Raw genomic sequence first — 6,398 nt, 5'->3', positions numbered from 1 at the left:
CCGTACGCCACCATTTACCGCGCCGTTGACGCTCCAAGGACCGCGGTGACGTCGTGAACACCACGGCACCAACGCCTAGCTCGCTAGCCCACCAGAATCGCCGCGCCCTTGTCGCCATTGCCGCAGAACCTCAGCACCCACGCGCGACTATAAATAGAGGCCTCCCCTCGATGATCCAAGCACACCACCATGATCACCACTCACCACCGCCTCGCTCAGCACCAGTAGCCACCCCAATCGTCGCCGGAGCAAGCTCAATCGGGAGATCGGAACCGCGGAAGCTCTGCAGCAATCACCGTCGATCCAGGCCTCCCTAAGCGACGCCACTGCTACCAGGAGCCTCGCCGTCGTCTACAACCTCGTCGAGCATATTGCCAACCCTAGCTGGAGCCACCGTAGGCCCTTCGACCCCCTACCTACGCCGCCGGCGAGCTTCTCTCTCGCCGTCGACGACGACACGCGTGAACCGTTCGATCTAGTTCTAATCCAACGCACCGCGCTGCTCCATACCGTTTCGGGTTTAAAGAGCCGCTGACATGCGGGACCCACGCTGTCAGGCGGCCCACTCGCACTGGATGCGCTGTTGGGCTGAGCAGGCCGTTAGTTTAAAAACCTGGCCCGTTAGCACTTCCCGCCAGCCCGTTTAATTCAAATGTCGTTTAATAAATTTAGTTTGAATTCAATACTGAACCCAACTTTGAAAATTCATAGAATCTGTTTGGCTTGGCCAAATTTAACAAACTTTATATATTTGGAAAGCTAGTAAAAAGATCTACAATATGCCACTGGTCTCACCTCGAGATTTATTGTAGAAATAAAATGATAAAAAGAAGAAGGCAGGGACTTTTTCATATTCAAATAATTATTAAAAATCAACCAAGATAGATATTTAATTAATTCCAACTCCTATAGCTCACATTTGACTTACATTAATTGTTTCTGCAAGAAAATGGTGTGGTCACTTTGCATGATCATGCCTAGAATAATTAATGGACTATATGGCTAGTTTAGTTAAGTGATATTGTCCAAAACTATTATGTAAAGCATATGAGGTATTTTACTTCATTTAAATCTTGTCCCAAATGAATTCATGAGATGTTTGCACCCCTGGTCCAAACACTCCTATATGAATATTTGGAGACTTAAATCATTTGGGGAATTATAAAATAGTATGAGGTGATTTACCTCATTTAAATCATTTTCTCAAATAATGATAATGAATGTTTGACTTAGGTCAATATGAATTCATGTATGATTATTTGAGAAGTTAAATCTTAAGAAGATTTCGAGGAGAGGAAATTAGTTTCCTCAAGAACTAAATGGAAATCTATCAACTAGATATGCTATGAGAGGAAATCACTTTTCTTTAATAAAGAAAACCAATGCATCTAATTATTTTATGTGTGTGCTTAGCATAGATTGTGTGAGATAATGATGTGCTTAGCATAGTCCTTGAGCTTGTTTAGTGATTATACCTCGTACTCAAATTTAGACGCTAGCACCGGAGATTACCAAGAGGAAGGAGAATTCTACCCAGAAGAGGAAGAAGAAAACCTAGAGAACTACCAAGGCAAGCTAATACTCTTGCAAAGTGCAAAGCCCTCCTTGGGCAGGCACCATGATTCTTATCTTTCTTCATACAATCCTATCCTACATTCATACCATACAAGCCTTACTTGTTGTGTTTTCAAAGAATTGATTTCAAATGGTATAGGTGAATAAAACTACTAGAGTAGCAAAGTTAGTCTTATAGATAGCAAAGCAATGTAGCACCCCTCATGATTAGTGCTAGTGCTAATATACTAAAACTTGACTACTCTAGATGGGAACATGTGAATGGTTGAATTTGAAACCTTGGAATGATTTGAAGTTGAATGTGAACAAGAGAAGATAGTGATTTTTGATAAAACCCTGATATTGGTTTGAATGCGATACCTTTCCAATTTTTGAGTACCCCCACAATACCTGATTATGGGTAGGGCTTAACTGGAAGTTTATAGATTTTAGTATGAGTTCCCTCTGAATACACGTCATAGGGGTTATGCCGAGGCTGCCTCCGTTGTTGAGAAATGATGTGAATTGAGGTGAATTGTACGGCCAAGCCCTGTGCAGTTACCAGGTTAACAGTTGGTTTTCACTGGGAGGCCAAGCTCATGGGGAGAGGTGCTCATACTGGGATGTGTAAGTGAAAGGTTATGGTTGATGATCCGCGTACTGTGTTACGGTGACTCGGAGTTATTCCGACGGATGAAATCAAATGTTGTGGCACAAGTGTGCAACTCTGCAGAGTGTAAATCTATTCGAATAGCCGTGTCCACGGTTACGGACGGTTGGAAGGGCCATACAGTTTCCAGTGTCAGATTTTTGAAAACTTTAGTAAATGTGAATGGTGACTTGGTGACTTGTTGGACTTATACCAATGTTGTGGGAATGACACTAATGTTCCCACTTGAGTTAGTTAGCACATGATCCAAGCTTGTGAACTAAAATTTGGCTTATGCAAGTTAAACTAGAGCTTAGTACCTTTAGTTGGCATTTTACATTAGTATTAGTTTGCAAGTACGTAAAGTACTTACGGCTTTGTCCCTGGCTATTCAAATGGCCAGAATACGATGATGAACAGAACTATCACGAGGATGACCAGCAGAACGCCTACGACAACTGGGGGTTTCTGACGTCAAATGTTGGCCTGTGGACTAGAGAGTCCAGTTACTATTACGCTTCCGCTATGTATGAACTTGTGTATGTATGTTGATTGAAAGATCAACTATTTATGTAAGATGAATCATGTGATTCAAGATTGTAAGACATTATGGCTTGTAATAAATAATGACTGTGATATTCGACTATTATGCCTCGCAACAACATTATCCTGGGATTGCGATGAATGCCATAATAGGCATCTGGACTTAAAAATCCGGGTGTTGACACTCCGGCACCCTGCCGGAGAGGGGAATCATCTCCCGGAGGTCTCTTCATCGCCATGATCGCCTCCGGATCGATGTGTGAGTAGTTCACCACTGGACTATGGGTCCATAGCAGTAGCTAGATGGTTGTCTTCTCCTCATTGTGCTATCATGTTAGATCTTGTGAGCTGCCTATCATGATCAAGATCATCTATCTGTAATGCTACATGTTGTGTTTGTTGAGATCCGATGAATATTGAATACTATGTCAAGTTGATTATCAATCTATCATATATGTTGTTTATGTTCTTGCATGCTCTCCGTTGCTAGTAGAGGCTCTGGCCAAGTTGATACTTGTAACTCCAAGAGGGAGTATTTATGCTCGATAGTGGGTTCATGCCTCCATTGAATGCAGGACATGTGAGAAAGTTCTAAGGTTGTGGATGTGCTGTTGCCACTAGGGATAAAACATCGATGCTTTGTCTAAGGATATTTGTGTTGATTACATTACGCACCATACTTAATGCAATTGTCTGTTGTTTACAACTTAATACCGGAAGGGGTTCGGATGATAACCTGAAAGTGGACTATTTAGGCATAGATGCATGCTGGATAGCGGTCTATGTACTTTGTCGTAATGCCCTGATTAAATCTCATAGTACTCATCATGATATATGTATGTGCATTGTTATGCCTTCTTTATTTGTCAATTGCTAAACTGTAATTTGTTCACCCAACATGCTATTTATCTTATGGGAGAGACACCACTAGTGAACTGTGGACCCCGGTCCATTCTTTACATCTGAAATACAATCTACTGCAATTGTTCTTTACTGTTCTTCGCAAACAAATATCATCTTCCACACTATACAATTAATCCTTTGTTACAGCAAGCCGGTGAGATTGACAACCTCACTGTTACGTTGGGGCAAAGTACTTTGATTGTGTTGTGCAGGTTCCACGTTGGCGCCGGAATCCCTGTTGCGCCGCACTACATTTCGCCGCCATCAACCTTCAACGTGCTTTTTGGCTCCTACTGGTTCGATAAACCTTGGTTTCTTACTGAGGGAAAACTTGCTACTGTACGCATCACACCTTCCTCTTGGGGTTCCCAACGGACGTGTGTTAACTGCACGCATCAAGCTCTTTTTCTGGCGCCGTTGCCGGGGACCTGAAGAAAAGTTACACCACAAATATTTCTATCTCCCACGTCAACTGCACGCCAGCAGCTCTTTTTCTGGCGCCGTTGCCGGGGAGATCAAGACACGCTGCAAGGGGAGTCTCCACTTCCAATCTCTTTACTTTGTTTTTGTCTTGCTTTATTTTATTTACTACTTTGTTTGCTGCACTAAAACAAAACACAAAAAAAATTAGTTGCTAGCTTTACTTTATTTACTATCTTGTTTGCGTTCTCCATATTAAAAACACAAAAAAAATTAGTTACTTGCATTTACCTTATCTAGTTTGCTTTATTTACTACTGTTAAAATGAATACTCCTGTAAACACTAAGTTGTGTGACTTCACTAGCACAAATAATAATGATTTCCTATGCACACCTATTGCTCCACCTGCTACTGCAGCAGAATTCTTTGAAATTAAACCTGCTTTACTAAATCTTGTCATGAGAGAGCAATTTTCTGGTGTTAGTTCTGATGATGCTGCTGCCCATCTTAATAATTTTGTTGAACTTTGAGAAATGCAAAAGTATAAGGATGTAGATGGTGATATTATAAAATTAAAATTGTTTCCTTTCTCTTTAAGAGGAAGAGCTAAAGATTGGTTGCTATCTTTGCCTAAGAATAGTATTGATTCATGGACTAAATGTAAGGATGCTTTTATTGGTAGATATTATCCTCATGCTAAAATTATATCTTTGAGAAGTAGCATAATGAATTTTAAGCAATTAGATAATGAACATGTTGCTCAAGCATGGGAGAGAATGAAATCTTTGGTGAAGAATTGCCCAACCCATGGACTAACTACTTGGATGATCATCCAAACCTTTTATGCAGGACTGAATTTTTCTTCGCGGAACCTATTGGATTCAGCTGCTGGAGGTATCTTTATGTCCATTACTTTGGGGGCGGCTACAAAGCTTCTTGATGATATGATGATAAATTACTCTGAATGGCACACGGAAAGAGCTCCACAAGGTAAGAAGGTAAATTCTGTTGAAGAAACCTCCTCCTTGAGTGATAAGATTGATGTGATTATGTCTATGCTTGTGAATGGTAGATCTAATGTTGATCCTAATAATATTCCTTTAGCCTCATTGGTTGCTGATACGTCTCCGACGTATCGATAATTTCTTATGTTCCATGCCACATTATTGATGATATCTACATGTTTTATGCATACTTTATGTCATATTTAGGCATTTTCCGGCACTAACATATTAACAAGATGCCGAAGAGCCAGTTGCTGTTTTCTGCTGTTTTTGGTTTCAGAAATCCTACAAAGGAAATATTCTTGGAATTGGACGAAATCAACGCCCAGGGGCCTATTTTTACACGAAGCTTCCAGAAGACAGGAGGGGAGACGAAGTGGGGCCACGGGGCGCCGCCACACTAGGGCGGCGCGGCCCAAGGGGGGCCCGCGTGGCCCTAGTGTGTGGGGCCCCCGTGACTCTCCCGACTCCGCCCTTCCGCCTACTTAAAGCCTCCGTCGCGAAACCCCCAGTACCGAGAGCCACGATACGGAAAACCTTACTGAGGCGCCGCCGCTGCCAATCCCATCTCGGGGGATTCAGGAGATCGCCTCCGGCACCCTGCCGGAGAGGGGAATCATCTCTCGGAGGAATCTTCACCGCCATGGTCGCCTCCGGAGTGATGAGTCAGTAGTTCACCCCTGGACTATGGGTCCATAGCAGTAGCTAGATGGTCGTCTTCTCCTTATGTGCTTCATTGTTGGATCTTGTGAGCTGCCTAACATGATCAAGATCATCTATCTGTAATGCTATATGTTTTGTTTGTCGGGATCCGATGGATAGAGAATACTATGTTATGTTGATTATCAATCTATTACCTATGTGTTGTTTATGATCTTGCATGCTCTCCGTTATTAGTAGAGGCTCTGGCCAAGTTTTTGCTCTTAACTCCAAGAGGGAGTATTTATGCTCGATAGTGGGTTCATGCCTCCATTAAATCTGGGACAGTGACAGAAAGTTCTAAGGTTGTGGATGTGCTGTTGCCACTAGGGATAAAACATTGATGCTATGTCCGAGGATGTAGTTATTGATTACATTACGCACCATACTTAATGCAATTGTCTGTTGTTTACAACTTAATACTGGAAGGGGTTCGGATGATAACCTGAAGGTGGACTTTTTAGGCATAGATGCATGCTGGATAGCGGTCTATGTACTTTGTCGTAATGCCCAATTAAATTTCACTATACTTATCATATCATGTATGTGCATTGTCATGCCCTCTCTATTTGTCAATTGTCCGACTGTAATTTGTTCACCCAACATGCTATTTATCTTATGGGAG

The sequence above is a fragment of the Lolium perenne genome, chromosome 1 (genome assembly GCF_019359855.2).
Source record: "Lolium perenne isolate Kyuss_39 chromosome 1, Kyuss_2.0, whole genome shotgun sequence".
NCBI lineage: Eukaryota > Viridiplantae > Streptophyta > Magnoliopsida > Poales > Poaceae > Lolium > Lolium perenne.
Note: the sequence above shows the minus strand (reverse complement) of the source record.